Source organism: Acomys minous (assembly GCF_964271855.1).
Source record: "Acomys minous genome assembly, chromosome: 19".
NCBI classification, from domain to species: Eukaryota; Metazoa; Chordata; class Mammalia; order Rodentia; family Muridae; genus Acomys; species Acomys minous.
Genome location: NC_140499.1, coordinates 47,989,086 through 48,005,644, shown reverse-complemented (window position 1 = coordinate 48,005,644; position 16,559 = coordinate 47,989,086).

The window sequence follows — 16,559 nt, the reverse complement described above, 5'->3', positions numbered from 1 at the left end:
CTTTTCCAAAAACTTGCCTTTTATTTTATCTGTTTTGGCCAACGATTCCAATATTTAAATATTAACACTCAGTGCAGCAGCATCTTGCTTGTAGAAGTTTTTCATCCTAAAGAATTTCTGACCGATGCAGAGATGTCAAGCCTCACCGTGGCTGCAAAACTATTACAGCTTCTTCCTCCTAAGATTCAGTTTTTCATTCGGTGTGCACATTGTATTCAGTTCCTCATGAAACTGGTCCATTTGGGGTTACCATTAGGGTACACTTATATACTTTTACATATTAATTTATTTATTTTTGAAAGAAACGCTGGAGCCGCTGGAGCTAAGATCAAAAATTCAAGCGACACCACATGCTGGCGAGGATGTGGGGAGAGAGGAACACTCCTTCATTGCTGGTGGGAATGCAAACTAGTACAACCACTTTGGAAATCTATCTGGTGCTATCTCAGAAAAATGGGAATAGGGCTTCCTCAAGACCCAGCTATTCCACTCCTTGGAATATACCCAAAAGATGCTCCAGCACACAACAAGAAAATTTGCTCAACCATGTTCATAGCAGCCTTATTCATAATAGCCAGAACATAGAAACAGCCTAAGTGTCCATCAGTAGAAGAATGGATAAAGAAACTGTGGTACATATACACTATGGAATACTACTCAGCTATTAAAAACAAGGAATTCTCGAAATTTGTGGACAAATGGATTGAGCTAGAAATGATCATAATGAGTGAGTTAACCCAGAAGCAGAAAGACTCAAATGGTATATACTCACTTATATCTGCATATTAGTCCAAGGGGCTTGTCCCACGAAAGCCTTCACTTACCAGGAAACTGAGACAGAGGGGAGGACATTCTAGTGGGACTCTAGATGAGAGAAGCATGGGAGAATGGTAAAGTAAAAGGATCCAGAGGGTCCTAGAAGCCTACAAGTAGAACATTATGATAGGCAGATTTGGGCACAGGGGTCCCGCTCAAACTAAGGCACCAGCCAAGGACAATACAGGCGGTAAACCTTAAACCCCTACCCAGATCTAGCCAATGGTCAGAACATTCTCCACAGTAGAGTGGAGAGTGGGATATGACTTTCTCACATACTCTGGTGCCTCACCTTTGACCATGTCCCCTGGAGGGGGAGACCTGGTGGCACTCAGAGGAAGGACAGCAGGGTACCAAGAAGAGACTTGATACCCTATGAGCATATACAGGGGGAGGTAATCCCCCTCAGGAACAGTCATAGGGGAGGGGAATAAGGGGAAAATGGGAGGGAGGGAAGAATGGGAGGATACAAGGGATGGGATAACCATTGAGATGTAACAAGAATAAATTAATAAAGTAAAAAAAAAAAGAAAAAAAAAGAAAGAAGTGTTGTGTACATGTCACACTGAACATGTGGAGTTCATATCACTACTATCTGCAGTTGATTAGCTGATTTACCACGCTTATATCAGAGCTCCAACATAACACCTTGGTACTGAGCCTTGACATCAGACACCTTTACCTTCTCAACTATCTCACAGACCATTTAATTATTTTTTACACTAAGAACTGTCAGGTAAGTGACTCCGGTTTTTTTGTTTGTTTGTTTGTTTTGTTTGTTTTGTTTTTTTTTTGTTTTTTACTTTTACAAGAAATAGGTTTTCCTGAGTTATACCCTCTGGGGGTGTTCTGTTGAAAGTCCACTAAAGCAGGTTTGTTTTGTTTGTTTTGTTTTTAGATTATTCACTTTACCTCCCTCCTCTCCTCCTCGTCCCGTTCTCCTTCCCTGTTTTCCCTATCTCCCATCTCATACTGTTCAAACAGTGGGAGCCTCTCCCGACCCACCCACCACAGCATATCAGGTCTCAACAGGACCGAGCACAGCCTCTTCTCCTGTGGCCTGGCAAGGTAACCTCACCAGCAGAAGGTGATCGAAAAGCAGGTAACAGAGTCCATTTCAAACTCAGCCCCGTGTGCCTTACTAGGGGACCCACATGTGAACCATTCTGCCCACCGGTCACATCTGTGTAAGGGGCCTAGCTCCAGTCTATGCATGGTCCTTGATTGGACTTCAATCTCCAACGGTCCCCAGGGCCCTGCTTAGTTGATTCTGTCTTTCTTCTTTTGGAGCTCCTGCCCCCTCTGAGTCCTACTATCTTTCCCCCTACTCTTCTGCCTGACTTTCTATGCTATCCCAAAGGTTTGGCTGTGAGTCTCTGCATCTGTTTCCATCAGCTGCTGGGTGGAACCACTCAAAGGATAGCTGTGATAGACTCCCATCCGCAAGTACAGCAGAGGGTTGTTAACAGTGTCAGTGATTGGCTGTCTCCCATGGTCAGTGTCAGGTTGGGGCAGGCATTGGTTGGACACTTAGCACTGAGGCAGTTCTATGGTGCATGTTCTAAATTCCTGACAGGACACAGTCTAGGAATCCATGGACATTCTATTTAAAAATTTAATAAAAGCTGTCCTCGTGACTGACCTGATGGCTTGATGGCTTGATGGCTGACCTGGCAAAGATGTTTTCTCCTAAACCTGATGACTTGAATTGATCCTTGGCAGCTACAAGAAGGAAATTACCTAATTTAATCTTTCAATAGGTCCTCTGATTTACACACAGTATGTCCATACAAGCATACAAATAGATGAATAATAGATTAAATAATTTATACATAAGAAGATAGATAATAGATGAATAGATGACAGAAGAGAGAGGCAGAGGGAGAGGGAGAGAAAGAGAAAGAGTTACAGAGAGAGACAGAGAGAGACAGAGAGAGAGAGAGAGAGAGAGAGAGAGAGAGAGAGAGAGAGAGTTAAAGAGATGCAGAGAGATGATTAGATAGACATAGATAGGTGGATGATACATAGATGATACATAGATAATCTGTAAGAAATATTGTAATAAGTAACTAGCATTCACGTTTACTAAGGTATATCTTTATTTAAAACTTGGCAATTTTAGGAATTAATCTTGAATTTTAGTAACAAACAGACTTAAATGAGAAAAATAAATACATATTGGTACTTTTGTGTTATGATAGAAAATTTAATACTCTCTCGTATTTCTCTCATTAAAATCCCTTTACCAAAGAACACTAAAAGTTTGACTGTTCAATTTTCCCAGTAAAATTTTCACAAACAAGTGAATTCCTGTGTGATTTAATAAATATTGACCCTTTCCAACAGAAAATAATAAGGTAGGATTTTTTCAATGTTTTATTATTATTTTTACCACACAAACAAATGAAAAAACCTGTTATGTTTTTCAAAGTTGATATAAAAAATCATTTATCACATGCTTGAAAAAGAATAGATGTGAATAGTAACAACAGCAATAAGAAAATGCACACTAATTAGTAGCACTGTAATTACTCTCCATTCAATCCATTGTAGAAAACTAATTACATGATGCTTAGAATTTGCATTTAAAGATCATATTAGTTTTTGAAAATGCCCTTATAATCTAATGGCTTGTTTGAATAGTCAAGCCAGGGGTAATTATATGTAAATGAATCAGAGGTCAAGCTCAGATAAATTTGGAAAATATAACAAAATCAAACAAATTTAGAAAGTATAAATAAGTCACATATAATTTACTTGGAAGTGGTTTTAGAGTGTTGTATTTTATATGGAATGCAAAAGTCTTCTCCGTGAGAGTGAGACCAAGAATATTAAAGGTCAAAGTCCTTCTAAATATGCACAAGAGTAACAGAGATAGAAAAATTCAGTCAATTCTTCAGACTGACTTCATTTCATTCTAACCACATTTTCTAGATGTAATTCAAGAGAGGAAGTAAAATCTGAAGTCTGGGATACAGCTGTACGCAGGGGTAAAATAAAAATCAGTCACTGAACAAGTAAAATATATTCAAGTTTTCCCTGAGGGAACTAAACACTCTCACCTTGGGAGAGACCTAGAGGCTCTAAAGAAATGTTACATAACACAATATCCACACAGAGACAGGGCTGGATGATTGATGGAGCCTGAGGGAGGCACCAAGTACAGTGAAACACAAACATATGGGCAGGTGGGAAATAGTCATGAATATCAAAATAGACGAGGGTGAATGAGAAAGGGTTTTATTGTGCAGCACCTGTTCTAATTTAATGAAAACTCACTACACATTTGTTTTAAATTAGAGCAGAGTATTTAAAATAACAACCCAAGAGGCCACGTAGAAAGTAACTATATCAGAAAGTGAAAAATGTAAACTTTTGGCCTCAGGTTTGACGTTATGCTCAGTATAAATGTGTATAATTATAGGGGCAAACAGAAACATCTATATAAAAAGATTTTTATGTTAATTATAAATGATGGTGTTGGGTAACCTTACTTGAATAGAAAATCACTCCATCATTGTGATGTAGAAGTTTCTGAATTTTGTGTAGTATTTCACACTACATTGACATTAGCAAATAGACAAAGATGAAATTATAATTTAAGGACCATAAATTAATAAAATTAAAGGTTAATTTAAGGTTATAGGAATATTTTGAGTGTTGAAAGATTGTATCTAGGATCTCAATATCTGGTCTTCCTCCAGAGTTTTATAATCTATGTTGTCAATCATCAAAGTAAACTATAGCCTATAAATATTAAGTGGTGCTTGCTTTGTTCATGCTTGGCTGTGATATCAGCACTCCAGAAGCTGAAATAGGCAGTGTGCAAGTTTGAATTCAGCATGTGTTACTTGTGACTACTATGCCAGCATCAGTTATATGACAAAATGTTGTTTCAAAAATAATAATTTCAAATAAATACTAAAGTAAAGTAAAATAAGACAAAATTTATATATGAATGCATACATGGAAATCCAGAAAAACGATGTCTTAAACTGAATTATAATATTGTATTAAGCATTTTATTACAGTATAATAATCTTATTATATTTACTCACTTTTTTAAAAAAATAACTTTTCCAAGCTTTTGTATGTATATGTTATTTTTCATTGATACCAAAGTATGTGACAGAAATAAAACTTCAGAGATAAAAAGTCCACTTTCTCTCTAGTTTCAAAAAATTTTGTAAAGATTTATTTATTATTTACACAGTGTTTTTCCTGCATGTGTGCCTGCCCCCGACAAGAAGGCAACAGATCTCATTAGGAAGGGTCAGTCTTGAGCCACCATGTGGTTGCTAGGAATTGACCTCTAGAGCAGATAGTGAGTGCTCTTAACCTCTGAGCCATCTCTTCAGTCTTCAAAAATTTTAAACAAAGTTGCCCAGAAGAGCATGGGGAGCATTTGGTATAAAATTGCCCCTATTGTAGTAGATAGTAAGCACACAGCGAGATTAATAACAGATGCCAGGTAAACCCTTAGAAGTAATGACATAACTCATCTACTCAGGTCAAATTTCTAAGAGGCTCTATATCCCTGCAACACAGCAGCCACTTGTCACATGAACCTTTGGGGAACATTTCAGATACAAACACAATGAGCTATTCAGGGAGAAGCATGGTGTTTGGAGTTGTGTCCTGACCATAATTTCAAGCACCTGCTAGATCTTGGAATTTAATTCTCTTGAGTCTAAACAGGCTACCTCATATGTCCACCTTAACTGAGGGATACATGTATATGGCGTTGAGTGGTCATTAATTACATTAACAGAATGGTCTCCTCCAAATCTTCTAAATTTTTGTAGATTATAATTTAATTAAAACATTTCTTTTTTCAACTCTTATCCCTCCAAATGCTTCCATAAACTCCTCCCAGCTTCCTTCAAAGTCATAGTATCTTTTTTTTTCACTAAGTGCTGTAACATGTGTTTCCATGTATATATGTATGTGTATATAAACATAGTTCTATATTAAACCTATTCAATTCATTTACTGTTACTTGTACATATTTTTTAGGGATGACAATATGGCACTGGAAAAAATACCCAGGGAAGACTACCTCCTGCTCCCAGCTCTTCGCAGTTGCATACAGGTCTTTGTATAGAGTTGAGGCCTCATGGGCTTTTTTCTACTCAGTCTTCTTCATAATTTAATAATAGGCTTTTGTTTGTTGAAAAAGGCCTTAAAGTTGGGTAGGTAGAGAAGGATAGAATCTCTAGAAAATCTTGGGAGAGAAAAATAATATGATCAAATATATTTAAATTTAAATTTAAAATCAACATAATAAATAAATAAAACAAATATATTTAAAGAATAAATTGCACAAAAGACAAAAATGAAATTTCAAAAACGTATTCTTCAGATCATCATAAAATTACAAGGAGTCCTTGGAAGACAGTATCCTATAGACATTTATATGGCCACCTGTTTCTTTTAGCATGGTTACTTGGATAATTACCTATCAAAATAAAATATGTAAATACAAAGCTCCAGTTTAATTTTATTCAATCCCGCCATTTCACGTTTCTAAAAACAAAAATTGTTAACTTATAATTTAAATATATTTTCAATCATATTTTAAGAACAGGTTGAACAATAATATAATGTTAGTAATAATTTAGAAGTGGTATCCATTTAAAATGCAAAGCAATATATATTTTATTATTCTTAACTTAAACAGCCTTATCAAAAATTATATATTGGTCATGGGTGTTACATTCCTCCAAATTCTTACACATACAGACAAAAAACAAAACAAACCCCACACATATGCAAACATATACATACATGTGCATGCTTGCATTGTGTACATACATATAAACACATTTTGGCTATGTACTAGAATTTTGGCTCAGATAATGTTGTTTGGTTTGGCAGAAGTACAGGGGGGCTTCTTTTAAAATTGTGGAAGCTTCTCTTTGTTAGGTGGCTTCCTTTACCCTCACCAAGACAAATATGAACAAGAAATATGTATTATTTATTTTTTCCACAAATAAACAAGATATATTTATTAGGCATCTCCTTTACTTGAAAAGTTTCCTGTAGTTCATATATGTCAATACAAGGTATACAGTGATGTAAGTTTGAAGAAAAAAATGTGTCTTCATGACTTCCGTGTTTTAAGTTACCACTTAAAATTTATGAAACATGTAGACATTAACCATATATGTCTTATTTTATATCTGAATATGTGGCATAATGGTAGGTATCTATAAGTATTATAACAGACTCTGTTTCTTTCTTATTGATACCAGTATTAAAAATAATGCTTGACCAATCCCACACGCCACATTACAGTGGAAAACATATCTTCTGAGGACAATTGGAAGACTCCAAAGAAACACTAGTAAGTACAGTTCTCGATAGATCTATGCTTCAGTTTTGAGGTCTCCTACTTAGTTTTCTAAAAGATTGTCTAAAATATCTGTCTCATATACTGTAGAGGACAGTGCAGCTGTGATGATTGTTTACTTCAGAATAAGTTATCTATCCAGAGATGATAACTGGGGACCAATAAGCCTCCAATGAGGTTCACTTGGAGTCTCAGAGTAATGAGACTGGATCAGGCAATTCTGCTAGTCACACAAACTATCTAGTAAGATAAAAATTGAAACAATAGCAACATTTCAGCTGCCAATTTCCCAAAGGCATTCAATTCATTGAAAGAAGGTGGATATTTCTCCCAATGAAAACCCATAATAAGACCAAAAGAAGGAAAAGAGGGAAACTGACAAGTTCAGAGCCTCCAGATTTGCGTAAGAATCTGTGTACTTTATGGAAATGGTAAATTAAACAGACACAAGAAGCTCACCGAGATGAGGACTTGGAAGTTTAACCAAGCAGATGGTCTAAAGCAAATACCCAAAATGCACTCAGCTGTTACATGGAGCCATAATTGAATAAGCCAAAGACTGGATTATAAAAATCAGCAGAATAAGTGAAACCGAGGGAGAGAGATAAGAATGAGGTCAGGGAACAGACAGTGCTCTTTCTCCTCTGAGGGAGCTAGGGAGGCAAGTCAAACACTTCTGAGCTAACACAAAACTACAGTAAATATTCCATTAGTACTGTTCAGTTGTGTTTGTACTATCTGTGCTATTGTTTTGTTTAGCACAAAAATTTTCTAAGTGTTGAACTTCCCAGATGCATCACTTAGTTCTCAGTGTTGCATATTCTGCTTTTGGCTTCTGTGAAAGTTTGAAAAATGAGGCCAAACAGTCAATACTCACAAAGACTGTTAAGACAGGACATTTCTAATAAACCTCATGCAAGGATAAGATAACAGTGATAGGTTTTCCTATGGGTTGAATACATATGTGGAAGTACTTAGGCCTAACTTAAAATGTGAAACTAATTGAGGATGGAATCATGACAGAATTAAGTTTAAATGGAATCATTAGGATGGACCTCAAAGGAATGTGATTTGCATAATAACGAAAGTGTGACATAAGGAACATAGAAAAACATTCAGATAACAGAATTGAAATATGATGCTTTTAAACTAAGGAACACCAAATATCATCAGCACACTACAAGAAATGAAGAGAGAGGCAAGAACACATGCTGCTTTTGCTTATGAAGAGGACTCCAGATCAGTTCAGCCCCTACATGGCTTTTTGAAGCCATAAGTAACCACATTTCCAGGGTATATAGTACCTCACTTGGCCTCACCGGACACTAGGAATACATTATAGTACACATACATAGAATTCAGACAGAAGACACAGACACAGACACAGACACACACACACACACACACACACACACACACACACACACACACACACACACACACACATACACACACACACACACACACACACACACACACACACACACACACACCCCAGAAGTGGGTTTTTTATAAGAATTTATTTGGCCACAGCCTTCTGGGTCCCCTTGGGGTCCTGTTCAACTATGGCACCAGCCAAGGACAATATGTTCAATAAATTTTGAACCCTTACTCAGATCTAGCCAATGGACAGGACATTCTCCACAGTTGAGTAGAGAGTAGGGACTGACTTTCACACAAACTCTGGTGCTCCATATTTGACCACGTCCCCTGGATGAGGAGACCCAGTGGCACTCAGAGGAATGATAGCACGCTGCCAAGAAGAGACTTGATACCCTATGAGTATATACAGGGGGAAGAAGTCCCCCTCTGTCACAGTCATAGGGGAGGGGTGTAGGGGGAAAGTGGGAGTGAGGGAGGAATGGGAGGATACAAGGGATGGGATAACAATTGAGACTGGGTAGCAGGTTACCAAGAAGAGACTTGATACCCTCTGAACATATACAGGGGGAGAAAATCCCCCTCAGGAACAGTCATAGAGGAGGGAAATAAGGGGAAAATGGGAGGGAGGGAAGAATGGGAGGTTACAAGGGATGGGATAACCATTGAGATGTAACAAGAATAAATTAATAAAAAAGGGAGAAAAAATATTTATTTGTAAAACAGAATATATTTGATGGGAATAATCCTGTCCACTTGGACTACAAACCTTCAGATATATGAGTCTATAAATTTCTGTTGTTTAATCCATGTCTTGTGGTACATTGTATAAAGCTTTCCTAGACAACTGATTTATTACTCCACACATAGTTTAGTGTAGAATCAAGTCTGTGTTGTTTCTTCCAATGTTCAGTCCTATCCAACCAGTGAGATTGCCACTTTCAAGAGAAAAGTCTGGAGAATAGAGCAGAATTTTTGCATTGATTGGTGTTTGATAAATAAGCATCTGCATGCTAATGATTTATTTCATGTATCACATTGCAGACAAAATCAAAATCACTTTGCACTTATCTAGCTAACCTTTCCATATAATTTTACTCAGATGAGCTCATCAAACCAGCAAAAACAGATGAATCCCAGTGCACTGTAGAACTCTGGTGGGTTGCACAGGTAATTGGCTTAGTCTATATTTGGAAGACTGATGACCACTAATTTTAACATAACTGTATAAAAAATAAGGGCTGCATCAGCTATGGCTTTTTCAACTGTTCCAGAAAGACTAATGAATTTTGTTTTCATACGTTATGATATTTCTGTTTTCTATATTTATCTCTGTTCTATATCTTGACTAGACACAGGTTACTTAATCTCAATATGTAATGATTCTCTAGATATTTCATAACATCATTAAAGAATTGCAGTCCATTCTCTACAGAGAACATGTTCTGTTTACTTTAGTGATTTGAAATGTGCTGAGAATTCTCCTTCAATATGATCTATCTTAGTAAATGATCTATATAAATTGGATAAGTGTATGCATATCAAATAGTGAGCTAAAGACAATTTCACCAGTTAGGTTACAAGGAAGCCTAGTGATCAAATTTTTAACATTAACAAGTTCTGAAAGAGAGTGTTTTTATTTTGTTTGTGTAAGATGACTTTAAATACCTCTTCCCAATGCCAGGTATGCTTTGTGTGTTTTGAAACTGTGCTAAATCCATACACTTTTATGGTTATTGTATTTTATTTTGATGAACTTATAGTTTTATGCATATGACATTTTTTCCTCATCATACCATTTGTACAAAAAAAACTTTAAGATGCCAAAGAAGAAAGGCTAAGAAGATTTTAGAAAATGAAAATATTTCCTAATACAATGAATTTTTAGAAATAACTGATGGGCACATTTTCAGAGACTGCCAACCACTAGGCAGAAACAGAACACTGTAAAAGAGCACTGAGCACTTATATACTGTATTTGATGTGGGGTTGACATTTAAAGTATATAAGAAGCCACCAAATCTCAGTAGCAGAAGTACCATATAACTGAACTTAAAAACAAGCAACAAATGAAAACATTTGCAATCAGAGATTGCAATCAGCCAAGAAATATAAAAAAAAATAAACCTGGGTAAAAATTAATTACTACGGACATACAAATAAAAATCATGATATATCACTTGACCTCAACATGAGCTCTGAGGATGTGGAGAAGGGAGACACTTGCACATTGTAAATGTGAACTAGTAAACACTTTATAAGAATTTTGATAAAGATTCATTATAAAACTAAAATATAGAACTACCTTTCACTTGTAGGCATATATGCAAATAAAAGTTACAAGGTCAAGCAGATGGCAGCACTTCATCTTGACTTCAGCACAATTTACAATAATCTAGAAATCGAAACAACACAAATACATATCTACTGATGCACATGTAAGAGATATGTGTCTTGTGTTCACAGTGTGATGCTATTCTAAATGAATGACACAATGTTATTTACAACAAACACAGTTGTAAAAGGAGTTCATCATATAAAATGAAACAAGCTAGGCATAGAAAAATATGTTATCGTTCATATGTAAAATCTAAAAGCAATTCTTTTATGAAAGTTGAGATAGGAATGATGAAAATCAAATTGTGGATAGAATTCTGAGGAAGCGAAGGACCTAACTCAAAGTGAGAATGGCCGGGAATCTTGGGGACAGTTGCACAGTTCCATAAGTACTGGTAGCAAAATCTGGATGAAAGGATTTTCAGTTACCAGCAAGAAGAAAATATAAATATATTTAACTGACTTAAATGGCACAGAAGGAATATATACATTCAGTAATTATTTATACAGTTTCTCATTGCAGAATGTTATGTATTCTTCCATCAGAAAAGCCATGGTCAGGCCAGCAAGTGTTCTTATTAGGCAGATTCTCATGAACATTCATTGTAATTATTTTTACAATTTAAGATTTGAAAAATATTAGAACAGGATAAGTGGAAAAAATCACAAGTAAAAAGTAGAATATAATATTGACAATGTCATTCCATTCAGTTTTTGAGACCATGAGGACCAACAAAGTGTCCACACAAAATTGATTGCCGGTAATATCTTAGAGGTTTTTCCTTGCAAAGTAGTCAGATATAACTATAAGCTCTTTTTCTACTTGTTTTCTTCCTTTAACGTGCTTATATTTTGTATGATTCAAAAGCACAGCTTCAAACCTGATTTCAAAACATTACTTCATAGAATGGCTGTGAGGAAACACAAAAGGCACTCCCAGAGTTAAGTCCTTTTGTATATTCTGTGTGTGAAATGCACAACAAAGTTTGGTCATTTTTATTTGCTTCTACTAACTCCTCCAAGAACTTTTGCCACCAATTCAACCACCTAAGAGCATATTTTTTCTCTTTCCTGGAAGATAAATATTCAATATAGAGTCCAGTTTGTGTTGATTGACAACTCCTGAACATGGGTCCTGACTTGGAGTATGGTTGACATACTCAGTGACAGTCTACTGGAAAAAAATTCTTTATGTTTCCTATTTAGATGGCTACTAATTTGAGACTAGCTTCTTTTCTGGGAATAGGATTTAGTAAGGACTCTCCTGTGCCTTGGGTTGAGTATGTTCGGGTCTTGTACATGTTGTCAGCATCTCCGTGAGTTCAGAGGTACATCTTCCCTTGTTTGTCTGGAAAACACTGTTTCCTTAAAGATATTCACCATTTCTGTCTCCTACAACCCCAGTCTTCCATATATAGACATCACTTTAAAAGAAGAGTGTCCCAAAATATATTCTTTACACATTGACAACTTGTAGCTTTCTGTGGCAATTACCATTTGTGGTAATAAGTTGTTCCTCTGATGAAAATTGCATTGACCTATGAATCTAGCAATATGTAGGATTCATTTTATTGCTATGTTTACTTAGAAAAGTAATAGTAGTAGGTTTTCAGTAGAATCAATTCCACAGGCAGACCTTGGTTCTTGGCCTCACTGACAATATCTTATACAAATTCCCATCATATGGAGAGGATCTTAAGTCTAAATTTTAAAGTGTTTGTACTGAAAAGGCAGAGAGTTGTGGAGTTCATTTCCAATAGATACATCTATAAAATACTCCTGCTCCTAAGATTCAGGGACCATCATGGAAGACATGCAAGAGGGGGCAAAAAGATTGTAAGAGCTCGAGGATCAGGGAGTTCTGTGTGAATTTTTTTCTCCTAGTAATATCAGAAGCTCTGTTCAAAAAAATCTAACTGATGTGGCTCATCAACTGTGAGCAGAACAAGGATAACACAATAGTTATGCTAAAGTGGACCATGAAAATGAATTCTGTGTTTGTCAATAATGAAATTCTTCTATGTCTCATTACTTGACTTTCACTGAACCCATTCCATGGCATCAATAAATGTCATAAATATAATCATTAAGTTTAACTAAAGTATCATCATTGTTTAAATTTATCCATTATTAGCTGATCAAAATAGAGCATAAAATCAATCATTTTACTTCTTCTGAATAATGCTATCAACCACCTTGACCTGCCAACTTTAGAGTACAGCTGAGAAATGCACATTCTTTTCAAATTCGCATGATAGGTAATGTTATGGGTCATAAAACCAAAAAGAATTTCTAAATATCGGAAAACAATTTACATTATACAGATGTGGCCTCTGACTAGAAACCATTGAATCAGAATGAGAACCATATAAACTCTCTATTTATCAAAAATAAAAATGTAAACACCCACCCCCACACCCCTACACACGCACCACAAAGACGGAGGAGACAGGGAATAAAATGTATGAAAGAATATATCTATAAATAAATCATTGTTCACTTTAGCATAGCTAAATTCACAGTTCATCAATGATGAAATGAAAAAATAGTACATATTTAAAGTTACATTGATGAAACATATAGTGTGACTATATTTTGGTGAAGACTGTACTCATTGCTTAGATGTACACTATCTTTATTATAAGAAAGTCTTTTTCGAGCCGGGCGTGGTGGCGCACGCCTTTAATCCCAGCACTCGGGAGGCAGAGGCAGGCGGATCGCTGTGAGTTCAAGGCCAGCCTGGTCTACAAAGTCAGTCCAGGATGGCCAAGGCTACACAGAGAAACCCTGTCTCGAAAAAAAAAAAAAAAAAAAGAAAGTCTTTTTCACTTAGTGCCAATCATTAAATATATCATTAAAATTCCAAGTAGGGGATGATCCAAGATGGCAGCACCAGTCACATACCTTATCTGATCAGCAGGACAGCAGTGAGTGTACAGAAACTGAAGGCCCAAACCAAGAGCTCTAAAATATCAGTTTTATTGTTTCTGAGGTATGAGCGGATCACATGGTGTGGAAAACAGGTGGATACAGCCTCAGGCCACCCAGCAAATACACAGAAAAGTTCCTGGGTCCCTGTAGGCTTGTGCAGTCTCCTAAGTCTAGCCGCTTACCTGCCTCCCTTCAGCACCTGCATTCAGTGGATCAGACTGAACTGTGGGCCACAAAACACCAGTGTATAAGTCTCTCTGCAAAGAGCCGACACCATGGTATGGAATACAGTTAGATATGACTTCAAGTCACTCTCAGTGGTCCACATAAAGTTCCCCAGTCTGACCTTAGGTTACCCTGCTCACCCACAGAAGTGTTCCCTGATACCTGCAGGTGAGTGGTCTCAACCTATAGCCATTCATCCACAAGCTGCTCTCAGTGGTCAGTGAAGGATATCAGAAGCTACCACACAATTCCAGAGATAGCCAGATGGCTAAAGACCAGCGTACAATACGAACTACAAAAACCAAAATAATATGGCATCCCCAGAATCTAGTTATCCCAATGCATTCATCCCTGGGTGTGGGAAGCCTTCCTAAATTCTGCCCTGTCAGAAATCTCATGCTTAGGATACAGGCTGTGACCTTCCAGTTGCTAAGCTTTGCCAGAGGAGGTCTTTGTGTTCCAGGCCGTCCTTGGACTATTTTCCTTTGAAAGAAATAGGGATGTCCCTACTGAGAAACACCTAGAGGGTTAAGGAAATCCTTTCAGAGAGTCACTCAAATATAGGAAGTTATTACAGGGTTATTCAGGCTATTGTGTTCTTCTTCCTTTGGCAGCTAGGGAGAGAGGGATCAGAATAGATCCTATTGACCTTGCTATATAAAGTCTTACTTGTCCACAATAAAGAGAGTCTTGATCAGAAATTTCTAGACTTGACTTGTTATTTCTGACATCTCTTTAACCTTTTTTCAATCCCCACTCCCTCTTTCAGGTGAACTCTGTTTCGATTATTTCCCGTGGGCTGGGACACTTCACCTGGGCACTCTAACACAACTGAAACACAAGAAAAAGACCTCATATCTTTCCTTATGAAGATAATAGTAGAGTAAACTAATACAACACATAATGAAAAACAAGAAGACACAAGGAAACAGATTGAGACCCTTATGGAGGCCATGACAGAGGCCTCTAGAGAGAAATTAATAATCATTGGATGAAATGTTAATAAATTATAATAAATTTTTAAAAGTGAACAAAAACCTCCTTAGTAATGAGCTGCAACTGTGGTAATTGATATGGGAGGGCCCACTACACTCTAGGTAATTCTAATTTGTTCTAGTGGTGGACCCTCACACCTGTTAGAAATTATTTGTTCCTCCAATAGCACAGTGGCCCCTATTACAAAAATAGAAAAACCAGGTCAGATGAGTCCTTATTGTAGTTTTCAGAATCCACTGAAGGGTCATGCTGCTGATTGCTTTTCTCCCTCATGCTCCCAGTAGTGTGAACTCTAGTTTGGACTTTCTTTTAAACAGCTATGGATTTAGTGACTTATATTTCATCTCCTGGGCTGTCTTTCATATTCAGTTTAACTGTGTTTCTTGGTCTTTATTCTAAGATTTACTCATGGTCCTTTTGGGTACTTTGAGTGCACATACCCACCAAGTATTTTGAATCCATTTTCTAGGTACTATCTAAGTTGTTTTCTTTGATGAACAAGGTAGTACTCATTGTTCTTTTTTTATATTTTATATTTAGATTATGAGGCAGCATGTGTGAGAGAGTGTATGTGCGTATGAAAGAGAGAAAAAGTGTGTAAGTCTGTGTGTGTGTGTGTGTGTGTGTGTGGTTTTTAATATTATTGTTTGTTATTTTGTGATGGGACTTGTATTAGGATTTAGGCCATTTGTCAAGTGCTTTGATCTGTCTACAGGTCCAGTATTTGTGGCTTGAGCTTTTAGCACCATATTTGCTTTTACCCCAAGTTGGCAGGTTTCAGATAAGTTGAACTGTGTTTTAAGTACAGTCCTGGGCTCACTCGGAGATGATCTGTGATTATAGAACCAGAAGTGTGCTTAGCAAGGGAAAGGTATAGTTTCTGAGCTCAGGGGTAAAGTCTCTATGACTATCTGGTATTTGACATGGCACATGACAGGGACACTGCAAACATGACTTCCCAGTGGCTATGACCACAAGAGCAAAAAATACCAAGTACAAGTCTAGCCAAATACTCATCATGAATGAGGGAGAGGCTTATAAACCCTCAACCTTACCAGAGGAAATTTTAGCAGTTAACGCCTTATGGAAGAACATCGCCATCTTTCTTTGTGGTTGTGACCCCTGACAAGTTTGCAGTGGGTGACTTGACAACCACATACATCCTGGAAGCCCTGCATGGACTGAGTAAATTTGATAAATAGTTTATGAACTTGGAAGAAGATTGGTAAGATACAAAAGAAGTTGATAGTAAAAAATAAAAAATTTCAACAGTGTACATTACATGCATGTATAAAATTGTCAAACAATACATTAAATATAAAACTACAATATATATCCAAAATATCTTATATTTTAATAAACAACAATATAGCATCTCCAGACCCCATCTACCCCAAAGAAAGTAACCATGAGAACTCAAACACTATTGAAATACAAGAAAATGGCCTCAAATTCTCAGTAATGAAGATGATAGTGGAAGAAACTAATAAAATCCATGAACAAATGCAGAAAGATGTAGCCA